This window comes from Tamandua tetradactyla, chromosome 10 (assembly GCF_023851605.1).
Source record: "Tamandua tetradactyla isolate mTamTet1 chromosome 10, mTamTet1.pri, whole genome shotgun sequence".
NCBI lineage: Eukaryota > Metazoa > Chordata > Mammalia > Pilosa > Myrmecophagidae > Tamandua > Tamandua tetradactyla.
The window spans coordinates 64,781,720-64,803,825 of record NC_135336.1 but is presented as its reverse complement, the minus strand read 5'-3'; the positions used below and the strand labels follow the sequence as shown (position 1 = coordinate 64,803,825).

The 22,106-nt window shown below is 36.5% G+C and overlaps 1 long non-coding RNA gene across 1 annotated transcript; it reads left to right on the top strand.

The window, feature by feature from the left end:
- The first annotated feature begins 6,245 nt into the window (after positions 1-6,245).
- On the top strand, positions 6,246-21,604 carry LOC143647961 (uncharacterized). Its single transcript, XR_013158280.1, has 3 exons — positions 6,246-6,347; positions 20,670-20,831; positions 21,318-21,604. It is a non-coding gene; the product is annotated as an uncharacterized LOC143647961 (long non-coding RNA).
- The last annotated feature ends 502 nt before the right edge of the window (positions 21,605-22,106 follow it).

Here is a 22,106-nt window from a genome sequence, read left to right as displayed (position 1 = left end):
ATCACAGATGCAATCAACTAACTGATGATTTAATACATAAGCCTTTTGTCTTATCAACCAGCCAGGAAATATCCTTGCAGTAAGGGTCAGGCCAGTGTTGCTTGACAAGACAACTGGACATAATCACTGGGCCAAATTGACACCAAAACCTAACCATCACAATCCACCCCTTGTCAACTTGGCAGCTATACACATCACCTTGAACACACTTAATTTCCAAATATAACACAATAACAAATATATGCTTCATCTCACAATACCCAGCTGCCTTGTATATCATTAGAAATGCACTACATCTCTCCAGAATAGTGTCCAAGTCCTTAGGAAACTGTCATGATCAGGTTCATATGTCAACCTGGCCAGGTGGTGGTGCCCAGTCATCTGCTTGGGCAAGCACTGTCCTGTCTATTGTTATGAGGACATTTCATGAACTTAAATTATGATTATGCCAGCTGCATCCACAGCTGATTACAACTAAGAGTAGTGTCCTCTGCAATGAGTGATGCTTAATCTAATCATTGGAAGTCTTTTAAGGAGGATTCAGAAGAGACAGTTCTTCCTTCTTCCTTCAGCTGGTGAGTCTCTCCTGTGGAATTTGTCCAGGCCCTTCATCGGAGTCATCAGCTTCACAGCCTGCCCTAAGGATTTTGGTCCTTCCATTCCCCACAGTTGCCCAGCTAGCCTTTACTGAGATTTCATTGCAGACTTCCATCAAAGTTACCAGCTTATGCCTTCAGGAGCTGCTCAAGACCTATCTCTATTATACCATTTCCATTTTATGACACAGTGCTATGCATGTCCAACTTTATGGCTTGGTGGGTCAGACAACATCCAGCTCTTGATAGACAACTCTGGTCTCATGGTATCTTGGTGGCTCATAGTTAAGTGTTCAGTCGCTAATAAAGCCCAGGAGCAGGCTAAAAACTGTTTCTCAAAGAGAGAGTAGTTATCTACAGCAGATGATAAGGCTTTGCTCCAAAATCCTAAGGGTCTGCATTATGATTCTCCTATAGGGGCCTGCCAAGGGCTTCAGACAGCATCCTTATTTGCTACTGACAATTCTAGCACCACTGGAGCTGTTGGATCATATGGCCCAAGTGGCAGAGGAGCTTGCACACCAGCCTGGATTTGTCCCAAAGCCTGTTATTCCAGTCCCCACTCAAACTAACAGCTTTTCTGGCCACTTATTAAATGGGCTGGAATAGAACACCCAAATGAGATGTTATCTTCAAATCAAAAGAGACCAACTAGACACTGTGCTTCTTTTTTGGTCACAGGAGAGGCCAGATGCAATAGCTTATCCTTCACCTTAGAAGGGATATCTTGACACGCCCCACAACATTAGACACCTAGAAATTTCACTGAAGTGGAAGGCCTCTGTATTTTTGTTGGATTTATCTCCCATCCCCTGATATACAAATGCTTTTCCAAAAAGTCTAGAGTACTTGTTACTTCTTGCTCACTAGGTCCAATCAGCATAACATCACCAATATAATGGACTGGTATTATATCTTATGGGAGGGAGAAATGATTAAGATATTTGTGGAGAAGATTGTGACATAGGGCTGGAGAGTTGATATACTGCTGAAGCAAGACAGTGAAGATATACTGCTGGTCTTACTAGCTGAATGCAAACTGTTCCTAGTGGTACATACTGACAGCTATTGAGAAAATAGTATTTGCCAGGTTAATAGTTGCATTCCAGGTACCAGGAAATATGTTGACTTTCTCAAGCAATGATACCACATTTGGTACAGCAGTTGCAATTGGAGTCACCACCTGGTTAAGTTTATGATAATCCACTGTCATCCTCCAAGTCCCATCTGTTTTCTGCACTGACCAAATACAGAAGTTGAATGGGGATGTGGTGGGAATCATCACCCCTGTGTCCTTCAAGTCTTTAAGAGTGGCAGTAATTTCTGCAATTCCTTCAGGAATATGGTATTGCTTCTGATTCACTCTTTTGCTAGGTAAGGGCAGTTCTAGAGGCTTCCACTTTGCCTTTCCTACCATTGTAGCCCTCACTCCATGAGTCAGAGAACCAATGTGGGGATTCTGCCAGTTGCTGAGTATGCCAATTTCAATTAATTGTTCTGGAACTGGGGGAATAACCACAGAATTGGTCCAGGGACCCACTCAACCCACTGTGAGATAAACCTTAGCTAAAACTCCATTGATTGCCTGACTTCCATAGCCCCTACTCTGACTGGTGTATCAGAGTGATGTTTTGCATCTACTGCAATTAGCATCTCTTCTGAACCAGTGTCCAATAAGTCCCAAAATTTCTGGTCATATCCTTTACTCTAGTACACAGTTACCCTGGTAAAAGGCTGTAAGTCTCCTTGGGGAAGTGTCATGGTCACGTTCATGTGTCAACTTGACCAAGTGGTGGTACCTGTTTGTCTGGCTGGGCAAGTGCTGGCCTGTCTGTTTCAATGAGGATATTTCATAGAATTAAACCATGATCATGTCAGCTGCATCTGCAGCTGATTTCATGTGTAATCAGCCAAAGTGTCTTCTCCAATGAATGATGCTTAATTTAATCACTGGAAGCCTTTTAAGGAGGATTCAGAAGAGACAGGCTTTTCCTGCTTCAACTGGCAAGCCTCTCCTGTAGAGTTCATCCAGACCCTTTATCCAAATCGTTGGCTTCACAGCCTGCCTTGCAGGTTTTGGACTGTGTGTTCCCTCGGTCACATGAGACACTTTTATAAATTTTATATTTGCGAGTGTTCCCTGTTGATTCTGTTTCTCTAGAGAACTCTAACTAATACAGGAAAGCTGGGAGGAAGGTTAACAGTGTAAATTTTGAGCAATGTAGGGGTCCATCCATATGGTTACCTGCCCCCTACTTTATTCAAGGGGCTTTGGGTCTATAAACTGTCTCAAGTCTCGAAATTGATTAAGGGGCTGTGACTCTGTTTTGTAATTCAAGTTAGACTTCTGTTCACTTAACCTAGAATTCTTCTGCTTATACCACTCGAACAAGAATTTAGTAGACTACCCATCCATTTTACTCCTACATACCCCACAATCTACTAGCCAATGCCACAAGTCTCTGAATCAGATAATTTTGACTGCTGCTTTGTGTCTGCTGTCCATTATGGTGGCCATGCCCATCTTTTCTATGGTGATTAACTATCGCCACATGGCTTCTTCCAACTTGAGATCCAATCATTCCTATTCTGTTTAAGAATTCCAGCCCAGTGATAGCAGTTCACACATTAATATCTGACCTACAGAGATGGGTGTCTACAGAACTCTTCAGGGATGATGGAGCTAGTCTCACAAATTTATTTCTCAAGGTTCTGGTGACAGATGTGTCCTCTGGACATTCCTGGGGTGTGTGAGCAAGTCTTCCATGATAAATCCACTCTAACATTCCAATCTCTCTGAGCCTCTGGATTTACATCATACCAGGGCAGTTCTGGTTTTTCAACCTCAGGTAACATCAGCCACCTTTGGATCTGCAATTCAGCCAACTAGTCAAACAAACAGTTAATGCCCTTTCTAATTCCTTGAGCTACAACAATGAATGCAGAATTTCTGCTTAGTGGGTCCATATCAATAAATTCAGCTGTATCCAACTTTATATTCCTTACACCATTATCCCACACCCTTAATATCTATTCTCACACATATTCCCCTGATTTCTGTCTAGACAAGTTAGAAAACACATGCAGGTCTTTTGGAGTATAGTCTACCTCCTCATAGGTCATGCTTTGTACCTCACTTTTTAGGGCCTGTTGGGACTTTAGTTTAGTTATAGGTCTTGAAGAAAAGAGGGGTGGTGGGGTTGGGTCATGAAATGAAATAGAAGTGTCTTTCAAGCCAATTGCTTCAGCACATTCCATTGCAGTTCATCTGGTATAGAAGGATTAGTTGCTGTAGACAGTGGAGTGAGGGCTGTTTCCCCAGAGGAGATGTTTGCAGGGTCAGCAGGCACTGAGAGGTTAGTCCTCATGGAGGTTGGATGGCAGTCTTCTCTGGGGAGACTGGAGCTAGGAAGTTATTTTCTTAAGGCAGGCTGGAGGTCAGGAAACTCTTTCCTCAGGGCAGTCCATTAAAGGTTTATCTAGCAAAGGCTCTGCAATTCCAGGGATTCCCTCTCCCCATTGCCATCATTATCAAGCCATATATAACCATTCTTTGTTTCAGGATCCCATTCTTTTCCAATCAAAGACCTTTAACAGCAGACACCCTGCAAGGTTGAGATTTTAGCTAATGTTACTGAAGTTTTGTGACTGGTTTTCAGAGATCTCAAGTATGCAACCACAGGAAGTAAGATTTTCTTTCGGGGCACACATGGAAACTTTTAAATCATTTCTATGTTACTAAAGTTTCAAATTTGAAGCCTTCATCTCATCTCTTTCCCTTATCACTGTATCCAGTGTATCTAACAACAACCAGCCATCATCATTATACCTGTTAACTCCACAAAACTCCATAAAGTTGTCAAAAACATTCTCATCCAGAGCCTTGCCTCATATAAGCATACCATTAGCAGAATCTAAGGGTGAATATTTTTAGTATCACTTTTGCCAACTCACCCCATGGACTGTCAGTGCTACCTTGTTTCTTGGGAACAGAGTCATTACTGCCACTCAGTCTAGTCAGAGTAGAAAGCCAATTGTAAAACCCATTCTTAAGATTCTATTTCTCAAGAACCATTGCTGATACCAAGTTATGTTAATAAAGTTTCTCTAGAAAAACAGAACCAACAGGAGAGATCTGTAAATATGGATTTTATAAAGCAGTCTCATGCAATCATAGAAATGAAAGAGTCCAAAATCTGTTGAGCAGGCTATGAAGCTGGCAGCTCCAATGAAAGGTCTGGGCAAACATAACAAGAGAGGCACGCTGGCTTAATAAGCAGTGAAAGAATCTCTCTTCTGCCTTAAAAGCCTTCAACTGATTGGATACCTTGGCTGATCACAGACTTTATCAACTATAGATGCAATCAACTGACTGATGATTTAATACACCAGTCTTTCAGTTTACCAACCAGCCACAAAATATCCTTGCAGCAATGGTCAGGCCAGTGCTTGTGTGACCAGAAAAATGGGCATAATCACTTGGCCAAGTTGACATGAGCACCTAACAATTACAGTTGCTGTGCCCATGAGGGATGGATACCAGTCTCCACAGCATAGGAATTTATTTACTGTTCTGTGCTGTGATCTCAGCCCTTTTACCTATTCCATGCTGGTGTACCTGTATGTTAGATCAAGAAGTCCTCCAAATACTCTTCCAGAGAGTTTCTGGTTATTTACTAGTTGCCCTTAAAGATGAACAAAATCCCTCACCAGCCTACAGCGCTATCTTGCCCCATCCCATAACTCTTTAAGATTGGTCTCAGAGTACTGCCATAGGCATCTGCTGAGGCCACCTGAAAATATTCCAAAGAGGAAGCTGTTTAGCATAAGAGTGCTAAAATCACATCAGGTCATTCTATACAATCTACTTTCTCTTCCCTTGATGCTTTATCCACACCAGATGCCCATAATTTAACAGTTTTTCAGGGTCTTACTTCCATAATCCCACCCTCCCTTATGATGGATTTACTTTTTTTTTTCTGTAAAATTAGTTCATGACCTCATCTTGGCCCTGCTCCTTTCAAAAAATTAAGTGGAAACAATTTTGACAATGTGGTTTAAAAGGGAGGTAGGTGACTTTATGTTCAAATGCTTTTAATGAAAAATTCTACAGTTTTATTATTTTGTATATATCAAATGTAAACTTATTATGATCAAATCAATAAGTGTAAATGAAAATAAAGAGCCCATGATTATAATTATTATTCCAACATTATGAAATTACATGGGAAAACATTTACAACTATTTAAAGTCTAAAGTGTCAAAGTATGTGACACTAGAATTCCACTAGAATTAATGGCAAATGCTTTTTGACCATAGGACAACCAATTTACACACTTAAATGATTTTATATTATTTCTTTACATATACAATGGGTGTAGTGGCCAGTCTCCAAGATGTTCCCTATCTAATGATCTTTGTCTTTGGGTAGTAATAGCCTTCTATCCACACTCATTGAATCAGGGCTGGCTTGAGTAACCAATAGCATACTGTAGAAGTGATAGTGTATACAGTTAAAAAGGTAAGCTATAGGAAGCTTTGCAGCTTCTGCTTTAGCCTCTTGCATTCATTACACTTAGACAAACCAGCTGCCATGTCATAAAGACACCAAGCAGCTTACATGGAGAAGAGCCTACTAGCAGCTTTGTGATTAAGACACTTTGAAGTGGATCTGCCAGCTCAAGACATGCCTTCATACAACAGCAACTACTACCTCAGAAACCAAAATAGCCTTCTGACCTGCAAAAGTTGTGAGAGATAACAAATAATTATCGTAATTTTAAGTCACTAAGTTGGTAGTGATTTGCTATATGGCAATAGATGATACAATAGGTTAACATGAACATGATATATCAACTAGGCAAAAAAGGAAAAAAATATCTTAGTTTGCTATTTGGTTTGCTTAGTTTGACCTGTTTTTAAAAATCGGTAATGATTTCTTCTAGTAATAATAATTGAGAATGTTTATTATATGGAGTGGCTAAAAATTATTAACGGTAATTTTGAAGTGGAGCAGAAATATCCTGGCATTTTGAAAATTCCTTTTCAGAATTTGATAAAATATAATTTTATGGTATATTTTTGATAAATATGTCATACAACAATAAAATAAAATGCATTCATTCATTTTCCTAATCACCTAATATTATTTGAGCACATATTAAGTGATAGCCACTCTGTTAAACTGTGAAGATTAACTAGCAAATAATGCAGCTCCCCCTTTTAAGCTCTCATAGTCCATATATAAATGGAATTCAATGTTCAACTAAACGTAAATACTCATTAATTTGTAATTTTCTTATGTAAAACATGCAAAATATATTTTCTTTAATTTTATATTAGTAAGTGAGCAATTTCTTCTCAATTCCACTGGTTCCAATGAAGGGTCAGATGGTTTCTCACTGAATATTACTGGGAAAAGAAGGAAAGGGAGTGACAGATGTAAAATCCCTGTGTTTTTCAGAGAATTTAGGAGAATGATGGAGTTTCGATCAGGCCTCATTCATTCCTTCATTCCTTCATTCATCCTATTGGCAGTTATCTAATATCATCCACAAATCGCCAAGCCTGTAAGCACATTGCCATATTTCTGTACACCAAAAGGCCTCAACATAATGCTGATTGTTTCTTCTACCAAAAATTTTTAAATTATATACTGTACTCTATTTCTTAAATAGGTACCAGAATAAATCATTAAATATTTTTATTGAAAAAATATAAAGAAATATAATAATGTTTCAATATTTAATGAGATCACAGTATATCACTATATTAGAGAAATAAGATGGTGTTATGCCCTTTTATTTCTAAATGTCTTTTTATTTGAGGGGAAAATAAGATGGATTAAAAATAACTTTAGGATCAATATTTTACTTTCTGTAAAAGGATAGATGGATAGGAATATAAAGTATCCTATTATATAGTAGTGAGTCAATAATTAATTTTATAATAACTTCAGCTTTATAAATAGGTGGCTAATATTTACCTCAATTTAAAATTATTATATAAATTACTGTTGTAGATTTCTGGTTGTTCTTTAGAAAGCTGTATACATATTTACCTCGTGTATTGTACTATGTATTTGAATATAGATACATTTCAAGCATGAATGCTATTATCTGAAATGACCATGGTTAGAGGTGAAATTATTTCCTAAAATGTTATTTTTTTTCCTTCATAACACTCATCCAACTTAATTTAAAGCAATTCAAATCCAAACAAAAGAATGGTTTAGAGTTCACTTTCAGGCTTATAGCTAATTAACAGTTTCAATAAAGAAGTGCTTTATTGGGTGTCTCACTCAAGTGCTTTAGGTTAATACTACAAAAAGATAAGTTGAATTATAGTCAAAGCAGAAGAAAATTTCAGGAAATCCTGCTTAAAGTATCTTTCTGCTTTCCCAGAAACCCTGAAACTATCACTTTTTAGCAAAGTGAACCTAATGAGGTGCCTTTTCTTTCCCTGGCGACTTCCGATATCTTAATTAGCTGATTCAGGTCAACTATCTGGTTCATCAGTTTTTGAACATTTGAGACTTGGTCTTCAATTCCCTTTAGAGGAATGAATTCCCATCACAAGGACCTCATGGGTGTGCATGTGTGGGAAAATAATTTTGAGCAATTAGGAATTAATGATGACCTTGTGGGGAGAGAAGAGGACATAATCATAAAATTTGAACATACATCACCAGGACTGAATAATGCACTCCATTAGCATAATTGGCTAGCATTAAAATGGAGGTATCTACGATTATTATGGTTTAAGAGCTTCTCGAAGAAATGAGGGAGTATTGGAATGTACAACCCTAGACATTAGTCTTGAAATTTCATCAGTGATAATTTGGAAGCATATGTAAATGAAAATTGTTAATTCAGAACTTGGAAAAAAACTCTAATAGATCAAAATAGAAAAAAATTCATAATATGAATGGAAAAAGTAAGTAACAATGCTATATATTAGAAACCTCTTGTACGGAATAGAATCTAGAGCTTGGGCTCTTTGTTCAGGTAACACCTGGGTTTGTTTCCCTGCTCTCCCATCCCTTAACTATGTGGTCTTAGAGAAATTGCTTAGCTTTTCTAACCCTCTAAAAGTGAGTATAATAATAGTAATTACTTCACATGCTTATTTTAAGAAGCAAATGAATCCATAATACTAATAACTACCTCATTCACTAATCTATTGCTGCATAATGAACCTTGCTTTTTCAGCTTAGTGGTTTAAAGCAATTTATTTCTCATAGTTCTTGGGTTTGATGGGCTCATTTAGGGTTCCTCAGTTGTAGTCAGATGTTCAGATGTCAGTGGGGACTGTTGCCACTTAAGGTACAACTGGGCCAATGTCCAAAGTGGCTCACGGACATGGCTGGCAGATACTGTCAGATATTGCCTGGGAGTTCAGCCTGTCCATGTGGCTTGGGAAGGACCAATTACACAGTTTGCACGGTCCAGTGAAAAATGAGTCTTCTTGTTAAGAAAATATATATTAAGAATTTCAAGATAGTGACAGCACAGACTGCTTGCTCATGAAGCTGACTCTAGTCTGGGGCTTCTCACAGCATGAAGGCTGGGTTCTTAGAAGAAGCATCCCAAAAGCAAGCATTCCAAAAGACCCATGTAGAAGCTGTGAGATTTCTTGTGACCAAGACTGACACATTTATATTTGTCAAAGTAAACAATAAAAATGCCTCAGATTCAAGGAGAGGAGAAGTAGGCTCTATCTCTTGATATAAGGGGCAGCATTGCTGTATGAGAGAAAGAATTTAAGTCAGCCATATTTGGAGACTATCTACCACATGACCTCAAGGTTTTATTGTGATTTTTAAGTAGGACAATACATATTAGATAGTCAGCAGAGATCTTTTCTGTAAAAACTTTCATGGAATAATGGCAATTACTGTCTTTGATTAAAAGCTTGGAAAAAAAGCCAAGGCCTTGTGTATTTACTATCTATCTGAACAGCTAAAATTCTATGCTATCAGATTTTATCTTGATAAATCTATGAAATTTGTCTTTCAAAAATATTAGAAGAACTAACAGTTATTATTTCTGTTAGGCTCTGCAAAGACTAAAGCACGTTTTAAGATAATTATTAATGAGTATAACATTATCCTCAATAATAATAAGGCCCTCTATTGTACCTAAAGATATTTTACAGAAGTGGATAGCTTAGTTTTGACTTCTTTGCCTATTAAATAACCATCTGTCATCTGTAGTCTATTGTCTTGCTGCATTTATCACAGATGAGTGCAGAACAAAAATGAATGAACATAAATTGCTGTAATATAATACCTTTCTTCTCTATACTTTTCCATAAAGTGCCACATTCCTTGAATGCATCTTAGCTAGTGTGTAACTTGGGATTCCAGGTTATAAAAGCTTTTTATAATCTTTAGTCATTTAACACTACCTACATCTCATTTGATGGCTTTTCTTTTCAGTTAGTGCCAAAAGCAATATAATTTTTCAATTAGGAAGCTAACATGCTTCTTAAAATGAGATGCTGTTTCTGACATCCAAATTTTGTTTATAGGCACCACAGTATTTTAGGAAGCCTTGTGTATAAAGATAATTATAAGTGAAAATAATGGCAAAATGAGCACCCAGGATACCACAGGGCAGTTCATTCTGTTATGATAAAGACTACTTATGCTATTGCTATAAGCCCTCAAAATATGCTGAGAAAAATGGTTTCTTCTTTAAGTCAGTGGGTACTCAGCTAATGTCAACCCGTGTTACAGCAGGTCATAGAGCTGAATCTAAATATACCCAAGAATCAGTTTTGAGTGCTCTAGAGTTTTATGAGTTGCTAAGCTTGCAGACCTTCATGTTCAATTTACAATATTTCATTCTTTCTGAACATTGGCCCTTTCCTTATTTTCTCTGGGCTCTTATACATTTTTATTTTTTTCTTATAACGTCTCATTTCAAAGATGCCTTGTATTGCATGTACACACCTTGGTGAATTTTTGAACATATCTTTGCATCCAGAACCCTAGAAATCCTTCCCATGTTCCCTCTAGTCACTAAAACAGTTCTCCCCTCCCCATTGCTGCAAAGACAACCACTGCCCTGACTTCGACCAACATATATTGTTTACACTGTTTGGGTATTTTATATACATGAGCTTATACATATCCATTCTTTTGTTTCTAATCACCTAGGTTGTTCCCAATTTGGGGCTTTTATAAATAGTGCAGCTATAAACATTCTCATACATGTCTTTTGGTAACATAAGAAAACAATTCTAGCAGTGGAACTGCTGGGCAATAGGAAATGCATATGTTCGTCTTTAATTGATATTGCGCATCAGTTTTCCAAGTGTCTATACTATATAACAGTTCTACCAACAGTATATGAGAATTTTAGCAGCTCCACATCTTTGCCAATCTTAGTATTTTTAAATCTTTAATTTTAATCATTCTGGTTGGTGTGCAATGCTGATAATTTATGAGGTTAAGCACAATTCCATATATTTATTGGCCATTTGGTTAACTCCTTTTGTGAAGTGTGTCCAAGTCATTTGCCCACATAAATGTAAGAAATATAAACATACTAAAGAGAGTTATCTGTATATTTTTGTCAATTTGTAGGAGTTCTTTGTTATTTGTAGTTTACAAAAATATATTCTAAATATCAATCTTTTATTGGAAATGTGTGCTCTGAATATCATCTGCCACTCTTTGGGTTGTCCAGTTGACCATGCATCATTTATTAAAAAGAACATCCTTCTCAACTGTAACACTGCCGATCCTGATATAAATCAGGGGATGATTATTTATAGCTCTGCTTCTGAACCCTCTATCCTGTTTGTGTATACTTGTACCAAATCCATTTTTTTTAATTAACCACATATATTTTTCATTAAAATAACATAAGTAACTAAGATCATTTACCAAGGAGCAAGAACATTATGATATTTCCTTAGTAAACATAACATATTCTAGAGAAGTGACTATGAATTCAAATTTAGCATACTGAAAATTGACTTCCAGTACTTTTCATTTAAAACAATATACACTACTGTGAGAAAGATGAATAATATTGCAATATGTTCTAGTTTGCTGGCTGCCAGAATGCAATATACCAGAAACAGAATGGCTTTTAAAAAGGGGAATTTAATACGTTGCTCGTTTAAAGTTCTAAGACTGAGAAAATGTTCCAATTAAAACAAGTCTATAGAAATGTCCAATCAAAGGCATCCAGGGAAAGATACCTTGGTTCAAGAAGGCCAGTGAAGCACAGGGTTTCTCTCTCAAGTGGAAGGGCACATGGCGAACATAGTCAGAGTTTCTCTCTCATCTGGAAGGGCACATGGTGAACATGGCATCATCTGCTAGCTTCTTCTCCTGGCTTCCGGTTTCATGAAGTTCCCCGGGGGATTTTCCTTCTTCACCTCCAAAGGTCCCTGGCTTGTGGACTCTCTGCTTCTCATGGCTATGTTGTTCTTCTCTGCTCTCTCTGAATCTCTCATTCTCCAAAGTGTTTCCTCTTTTATAGGACTTCAGAAACTAATCAAGACCCACCCAAATGGGTGGAGACACACTTCTACCTAATCCAGTTTAACAATCTCTTGATTAAATCACATCTCCAGGGAAATTATCTAATTACAGTTTTAAACATACAATACTGAATAGGGATTAGAAGAAATGGCTGCGTTTACAAAAGGAATTAGGATTAAAATATGGTTTTTCTATGAAAATGTCATTCATGAAATGACATACATCATTTCAAACCAGCACAATGACATTTGTTACATTCACTGAGTCAGGTAAAAAAAAAAATAGTGACTAAGACATATTTTTTGCTCACAAGGATTCTAGAGTGGAAGAAAGGTATATAAATAAACTAATCACAATAGAAAATGATATCTATTTCTGTGAAATAAACACCTAATATTCTTGAGCTTGATGGGGGTGGTGACATGTGAACTGGAAGAAACATTGGAAAAATGCCTAAGGCAATAAATGTGATAGTCCTTCATCAGTTCTCAGAACATTGGATGGAGGCCTGGAGACAGAGGATTTGGATTCATCTAATTTATAGTCTTCCAGTTCTATTCTCTTGTGAAACAGTAGGTAAGAGTACATGAGTTAATCTCAGGAGCTTGGATGTAATCTTGTATGGACAAACATAGTCTTTTAATCTAAGGAATAGATGGAATGGAAAGGGAGGGCTTGATGGCAGGAAAATCAATAGGAATAATCAAATAACCAGTAGCAATAATCTAATTAAGGGAAGATAAGGGCTATGGTAAGTGGGGTAGGAAGGAGAAGCCAGATTTTGACATATCAGGGTAGAATTAACAAGACTTACACTTGGATATGGATATAAGATTCAATATGGGAGGTTAGATTGAAGTCATAGTTGAGAATTGCCTAATTTCCAAATTGGAAGTCCAAATGAATTCTTGGCAAGATGATTAACCAAAGACAATAGAGAAGACAGCACATATTTAATGTGGGGGTTGTGGACTATCTCTTTTTCACACCAGCCCAATATCCATTGTCTTTCATGTGAAAGTAATTCCGTATATTTCTTGGAGACAAATCCTTCTCAGTTTTTATATTCCATGTTTTAAATACAGCTGATTCCACTGTCAGTTCTATTACATGGCAAACATAAGATTACCTATTTTTGACCATAGTGATGGAATTAGGCAATGAGATTCAATTCTGGGACTGCTGATGAAAATATTATTAACAGAGATTCCCTTTTGGGTCTTGATGCTCCAAAGAAAATTATACAAATCTAAAGTTGCTGGTAAGCATAAAGGATGAGTGCGCTAAAGAATGGAGCCAACACAGAAAGAAGCTGAATTCTGAGATGAAGAAATTAGCAGGTTGCAATAACATTGCCCATTCCCCCACCCGAGGCCCTTTGTGCAATCAAGCATTTCTAAGGCTGCTGTGTCCTTGGAGTTCGCAAATGAAAACATTTTTTTTTTCTTTTCTGCTCTATTTTATTTTTTTCTCTTTTCTTTCTTAAAACTGTTTTTTTCTTTTTTCTTTTTTTGCCATTTTAACAATACAAATGCCTCAACTAATAGAGCTGAGGAAGGAGTATAAGGACAGATATTTTTTCATTAGAAATATTAAGTTTGAGGTACCTGTATGAAAATCTGATAAAGAGGGCTTGTGGACAATTGAGAATAAAGAGCCTGAACCTCAAAATAGAAGTCAGGGCCAGAGATAAAAGAGATACAAATATATAAAAGGTTTTTGAAGTCATGGATATAGAAAGTCATCCACAATGAGCAGAGAGAAAAAGCCAATGCATCCCAAGAATAGGGTCCCAGAAAACTCTAGCATTTAGAGGTCAAGCACTAGAGCAGGCAAAACAGACAGAGAAAGAATAGTCAACGAAGTAGACAGTTGAGAAAGTTTTGACTGCAACTGTAGGGGCAGGAAGCAAGTTTCCAAGGCCATAACATTTCTGGAATTTATATCAGTGCTGCTGAAAGTGTCTGTACAGAAACTGTTTCTGGATAATCACAAAATAAGGAGCTGTCCCAGAATATAAATCTTTTAAGCACACTGTTTAGTTCTGCCAACTTTTATATTTGTTTTGCTACAAGACTTTCTCCATTGAAGGGAGCAGGTGTGTTAATTTGCATTCTGGCACAGGTTTCTTATCTTAGACCTAGTTACATTTTGTTGATCACACTTGGAACAGCATTGATCTAGATCAAATTCTTCTTTGGGGGTGATTAGTCTGTAATATAACAAATCCCTTTGTGTCACACATCGGAAGGAATACAGATAACTTTCAATACAAATTACTGTGTGGAATGTTCAACATATGCATTTGATAAAATAGGAAATGAACAAAGCATATACAAATATAAAATAGCTAATGAACTTGACTTATGAACTCTTTGTAATGAAGGCATTCTCTCACTGATAAATTTAGAAAAAAAGACATTAGCAGCAAAATACTGTTGTTAAAAAAATCTCGTTTGGCACTCTCATATCTAAAACCCATCATCAAAGCAGTCTGCGGAGGGAGAAGGGCTCAGGATGAGAAATGCACAGCATGGTCTCCTCAGGTGCCTCACTGCCTCGTGCTACTCCCTAGGGCACCAAAACGGAACCATAGATTTCTACATTTCAGTTTGAAAACCACTGGAGTTGGTGATAAAAGGCAATTAGCTTTGAATTCATTGTTGACTCTTGACTCTTGCACTTTCTGGCTCTGTGACTTGAAGAAAGCCACTTAAACTCCTTGAGGTTCAGTTTCTAACCTACAAAACTGGGGTAGCAACAGTGATTTTAAAGAGTGGTTCTGATGATCCAGTGGATGAGTGTAACTGAATGCACTTTGTGCAGTTTTAAGGACGTTACCAGTACGAGAGGGTAACATTTCATGCGTAGAGGTCTGCCCCTAGCTCACCGGAGCCCCCACATGCCTCAGGAGCTCCCGCGGCAGAAGCTGCAAGGCCTCAAGTTGGTGCTTAAATATCTCAAGCTTCAATAACTTCCTGTAACCTGGTTGTTTCTAGGCAAGTGAATGAACAGAATGGAAAATGAGCACCGCTTTCTAGTGAAGCCTCCTAACCGTGAGTAGGGATTTGCTAAAGCGTGCGAGGGGTCAGAGTCCATTCATGTTAACTGCACTATCAAGGGTATAACCCAAAAGTTCAGTCCCTGATTTTCTTGGCAAAAGGTCAAACATAAAAAAGAGGAAAATCTTTTTTCCCTTTTAGAGGTTTTAGTCAGAATTCTAGATTTATTCACACCCTCTGTGAGTCTCCCTTAGGTTTACTCTTATTTTGGTTTTCTCTTTTTCTTCTCTCCAACTCACTCTCTCTTTCTGCTTTTCCTCATTAATTGCTTCCTCATGCCACTTGCTGCACCTATGATTGAAGGAGGCTTGGCATTCATGTATGTTTGCAGCATTTTTTTCCTTGAAATTTAGAAACTGTATGCACACATTTCCTTATTTCGTATGTGTCTTTTTAAAAAATTAACAATAGCATAACCAAATTTCTTCATTTCCCTCATGCATTTTGCCCTTTGTTCCAATCAGCACTGGGTGTCAAAAGAAAACTCAGGTCAAATTTCAATTTTGAAGATACATCATTCTTGAGAAAATGTGAAAGAGTACGATTCCACTTTTGAAGGCAAATTTCAAAGAAAAGCTGCAAAGATAATTTGATATTGTTCAAATTAATCAGTATGCTACTCATATCATAACTCAAAATATAATGGAAGCAATACTGAAGGATTAATTCCAAGACCCAACATGTCTTAAGCACTTACAATGCATTAAATACTCACCAAGGTCCTTCATATCCATTAACTCTTAATTCTAATGATATTTATAAAAGGAGATGCTGTCATTAACCCCCATTTTATTGATGAAGATAGTAAGGCACAGAGAGGTTGAGTAGATTTCACAGAGTCACTCAGCTAGAAAATAAAGGGCATAGGATTCAATTTGAGGAACTCTGGCTATATAGACCTTACCCTTAATGGTACAATATTGAGAAGTAAGTCCATACTCTCTCAGGTGACTGATTTCTGAGAGGATTAATGCCTGTTGTCCCACTTCCCAAGATAAAAGTCCAAAAGGCATAGTTAAGAAGAAAACATTTTCACTCATCCTACACCTTGACAGTTTTTGGAACAGTGTATAGAATGGGGGTACAACTTTCATTGGTTCATATACTCTTGGATCCTTCATAGCAGAAGGCATTAGAGAACTCAACAGATTGCTCCCTAATCATCCAGATCCATTCAATTTTCTCATGAATAAAAGTTAGTAATATTTTCAAACTATTTAAAAGTTGGCAGCTGGGTAGACTATTAATTCCTTTTGGAGCATGGCACTTAAGATAGGCCTTAATGCATGTGGCATCTTATTTTTAATTAAAATACTTAGTTCAGGGAGTATTTATTAATAATTCTTACAGTAACAGATGGTCTGCTTATGTGTTGTAACAATCTTTACCAAAAATCAGTCAAAATAATTAGCAAAATGCAAATTATTAAGCACTTAAATATGTATTATGTATCATTACCATTGCTGTAGCACATTTTAATCTATTATGAGGAAAAACATGACAGTTAAACAATAATATATGGAACGTTGTGCACCAAATATTCAGAAAGCTAGATCTTCCTGTTTTATTACATTAAAAATATTTGCATTGCTAGCATATCTAGCATTGTTTACTGCTGCCTAGAAATGGGATTGAAGCCATAGCCAAATAAACCAAATTTGTCCTTAGGTAAGAACATTATATTAAGTTTCTTGTATCTAATATTGGGCAGAAAAGTCAAAGTTCAATTGTTATCTGGAAAATTTGAGAACAGTTCTTATCATGTCTATTCACTTGCAATTTATAAGCCTGATCTAAACTTTAGTAGCTTTAAAGTGCTTGAGACTCTTTAGCTGAAAGCAGCCATCAGTGTACAAACGTTTGCTCCTTCTGTCTTCCTTGCCTCTTTCTTTCCCACCCAACACTATGTGCTGTTTCTAAATTCACCTCTCTGACTCTTTGAATGGACAGCATCATTTTATCTTCCTAATATTCTTAGATTATCAAAGTGAGATGCATTTTGGAACCCTTTATCTTGGTGATCCTTGAGCACTTTATAGTTAATGCTAGAGTTTAACAAGTAAAGTTATTTAAATTTATTTAGACTGAGAACTAGCAGACTGAAAAACATTTGATGTGGGGGTGAGGAAACGGGACTGCGGGGGAGCTCTGAAGTGCACCAATTTGGTGCAACATTTGAGATAACTTGGGTCTTATGGAAGCCTGGAAACTACCTTCTGGTTTCTGAGATGTACAGCACAGAATCTGAAAACCATGCTTTGATACAGAAATGGTGTATATAATCCCCACATAAGGGATTAAACAACCCATATATGCTTTTTCTTAATTTAAGTTATATTTAAACTACTCTTCAATTAGAATGGCAGAAGGAAACTTAAAGGTCATTCCAAACTGTGTGACTTTGAATGTCTTAATCTTGGGCAATTTATTTAAAACCAAATTTATTTAGTTTCCTCACGTGTATACTGAAGGTAGAAACAATACCTACCTGGTAGACTGTTGTCGCTATTAAATGAGTTAATTCATAAAAAAGCCCTTAGCACAGTGCCTAATGCATTAATTTAATTCAACTCCTTTCTTTCAAAACTTATGAAACTAAATTCCAGAAGGTTAATTGATTTGTCCTGGATAACCAGAAAGCTACGAATACTAGAAATAGAAATGATCAATCATGAATCCAGGTCAGGGCTCAGCTCATGAAATAAGACATTTCTGATGTTTATTTACTGGAAGAGAACATTTATCTCTTAATTTTAAGATTATAATTTCCCTCAAAGCTAACATTTTTGCTCTCAGGAAGAGCACCATCAGTAAATTACTTCTGGAAGGTGTTCAGTAGATGCACATTTAAATTACTTGCTTTCATTTGCACTGAAAATGCTTGGTATACAATTTACATTCTCTTTTCTGTTCAGTCCTGATTTTTGCAAATGTTTTAAAGAAAAATGGTGCTTTCATAAATTTCATTTCTCTCTCTACGTATTGTAATTTTTCTTGTACTTCAGTTAAAACTAGTGAATTATCACAGTAAAAATTGCTCTGTTAGTTGTTGATAGTTTCAACACATTAACAATTTTAGTACCCAAATGAAACAGATTTTCCTGCCGTTTGATCAAACACATACATTAGTGAATCCAGGTGCAAAACTCTATAATAAATGAACAATTTATGGACTTTTTTGATCATTGAAAAACTTTAGTTTTGCTTTTCAGCAGCTGTCTTCTACTATAACAGCTGCAAGTATTTATCTATAACATTTGTCAGGTTCTTTTACAAACCATATAAACTACATATGCTGCTTTAAGGGGAGTATAAAACAAAAAAACATAACTGTATATTACATAGGTAAATTCATTTCAAATTTTTGGATAAATTGGTAACAGAATTTATTGAATCAATTGGTTTCTTTTATACTTTACTTTTCATTCGTATCTTTACAAAATATCCTTTCACATTTGAGCCCAAATAATTTCTCCTATAGCATGATTAAGCCTAAATTGAGTTATTGATTTATATTACTTGTTTAAACATAAGGCATAGTCAGTTATGCCTTATTTGACTTTGGAGAGTATGTACATACCATTAAGATACCAATTTAGCTATGATAATGCATTGTCAGTTTACAGTGTGTTCTGCCATTTCGTTTCATTTCTTTCCTCCAACTAGAAACATCTGTGGTTCATTCAGAATGGATACCGCCTCTCTGCAACATGATCAGTTGCTACTGTTCAAATGTCATCAGTGCAGGTCTTGAGGCTGGATAGTGTGTGCAGTGCTTGAGGCCAGCCCCTCATTCTGCATTTCCTTCTTTGGCCACCCAGGATGGTTGCTAAGCTTTGCAAAATGCAGGTGCAGTTGCCTTTGGAAATCTATGGCAGCATCATATCTGGAGGGTTGCAGACATAAATGATCAGCCTCTTCTGCTGCACATGGTGGCAGGGAGGGGAATTAGGGATTAAGCATGCTGGGTAGAACTTGGAAGGGAAACAAGATGTGTTGTGTTCTACATACTTAGCATTCTCTCAGACTCCTGGCCAACAGATCCTTCATAGAGCCTCCTCAACACCCCAAGAAAGCAAAGATACAGATGCTCAGGGCTTGGCAACCAAAATCTGGGAACATCTCTTGAGTAGGAGTTTGGTTTTTTTTTGACAGCTCAACTACTGTCAAACATATACTGTCAAACTTCTTAAATCCTTTGTACTGCTTGAAGTTTTATGTAAATAAGGTTGTGATTCTTAGGATCAGAAATTGGGAGAGGGGTTAAAAGGAAGGGCATTAACATCAGTTTAAAGGCTTTAATCCTCTGACAATGAATGGCCTCCCACCTCCAGGTCAGTTTTCTGAAAAATTGTTTATAGGATTTTCCTTGTTTTTCTGGACACTGGTTCTACCAACTAAAAAAAATGTTTCCTAATGTGCAACATACGTTTTCCTTGATTCAAATTCATTTTAGTATTCCTGTTAAAATAGTCATGCATACATAACTTCTTCTGACTTTCTCACTCATCAACTATTTTTTAATGGCCTCTCCCTTCTACTGACCCCAAATGCGTAGGTGTTGGTCTTCTAATTTTTATATTTTATCGAATCAACTCTCTATCATAATTTTGGTCTCCAATAGTTCAATAGCATTTAAAAAAAAATTCTAGATTTGATTTTCCTTTCAACCCGTTAAATACCTTTATGCCACATTAAATCTTTTGTCTTCTATCTATTTATAGGCTGTTTATGGACCACTATAATTTTTAGTCCTTCAATGTTCACATAAACATTTTCTTAACATTTCCAAACTTTCTGTGTTGACTGTATTCCTTGGTAATGTGTTAATCTTTATTTTTTTAAATTGTCCTTTCTCTCTCAGAATATTTCACATTCTTCAGACTGAATTTTATTACCTTTTTTGTGGGTGAAAATACTCCATCTGAGCATGTTCCCTGACACATGGTCGATACTAGGAATTGTTTATTGGGGGTAGGGTGGGGAATTAGGAACATAAGTGTTCATGGTACTCCAGTCCTTTCCTTCATTCCAAAAAGCCATGAGAGAAGGTAGAGCTATCCGATCTGTCAATACACAATCATTGAAGAAAGAAAATAACTTTTTTCTTCCCCAGGAAACATAAAATAGTAGAGGGTTCAAAATATCCTAGTTGAGCTTTCAAACCAGCTATAGAAATCTTAAATTATCAACCAGGTTTCAGAGTCCTAGTGGAAGCATGGCTCAGAAAATGAGGGTTAGGAATAGCGCTTTGAGTTTACTGAAAAAAATAAATTCCTCAAAAGTAAGTGAAGATCCTTCTATTATCTTCCAAGTTTGCCTTCATGACTCATAGAAGCTGACTCACAGATACGAAACTTGGCATTAGATTGTCATCATATGATTTAGTAATTAAGTATGTGATTGTGATGGCCAGTGTCAACTATGACATACCAGGTCCTTTATGATATTTTTTTTATGATAGATTCTGTGCAAGCAGGCAGCTCAGATGCTGATTTTATGTTTTTCAGGGAGACAAAACCAGTGGAATTCTTAAGGATATGAAGGTCAATGATTTGCCACTATGGAATGCTATGAATATTGTACCTATGGATCATCTTTATTCTACCTTGTACTTATCAAATGGGAAAAAAAAGCCTTCTCAGAAATTATTATGGGTATGATCTCTTTAGGTAAGTTCTAAAGTAGGTAGGATCTCTTTAGGTAAAGTTCTAATTGGCAGAAGTCTGCCAATTAAGGCCTGTTATACTGAAAGGTTGGCATCTTCTAGCTTAACAAAATCAAAGGTACCTCTTAGAAACTAGTAGAGATAGTCATTTAGAGAATCTACATAGAAGACCATGAATTCCTCAACAGAAATTACAGAAAAAGTATCATTTACTAAGACACGTATGCATGAAACTCATTATACAGGTACTGTTTGTTGCCTATCAAAGCCATAATCTCATTTTTCATTGCTAATAAAATTTCATTTTAAACATTTTTTCAAGTAGAGGTCTTTTGAATTCAGTAAAAATGGGGTTGGGACTAGTTTCAGGTGTACATATGTCTTCGCTCTGGACCATCACATATAAGGAAAAGCCTATTAAAGATATCTGGGAAGGTTACTCCTTAATGAAAAAGAAATACAAAGTTTTTTTCCATTCCTTTCCTTCCAGTCTAGGATGCTGGAATAAGAAAGTGAAACCTGGTGTGGTGAAAACGATCTTGTGGGTGCCAAGTAAGAAACTAAGGAGGAAAAACCAACATGCTGAAAATGACTGAACAGAAAGCTAAAAGGATCCAGCTTTTATTAATATCACTGAGCTGCTGTAATCATTCTGCAATCTCCTATTTTCAGATTTCTTAATATAAGAGATAATTACATATCTATGGTGTAAACTATTGATATTTGATCATTCTGTTACTTGTAAACAAATGCATTTTAACAAGCATAGTTTAGATAATTATGCACTACAAATATACACATGTTTTGCAATCATTTTTAGAGGGAAGATTATGGTTTTGGATATTTTGTATTGCAAAATCCATTAAGCTTGATGTTATCTAATATTTACTTGAAGCAAATAAAAATCTAGTTTCTATCATGTAAAGTATGTAGTGTGCATGATACTAATTCAATAGAATAATATTTACCAGAACCTATACTGCTTGAATGTGTATCCTAGATTGACTTTTTGATTAATTATGCCAAATGTATTCATCTTATCATAACCTACAATGCTCTCATGATGTACAGGTCACACATAAAGTGTTTGCTTATATAACTATCAGAAAGTAATCATTAGTGGTAGTTAACTTGCACTGCAAATGTAAAATACATCAATAAGATGACATCTGTCATTGAAGCTATGGTGCATTCAAAATGGCCACACATCTTTGACTCTCCTACAATCAAGAGGTAGAATTTACTTACCCTCTCCTTGAATATAGACAGACTTTGTGAC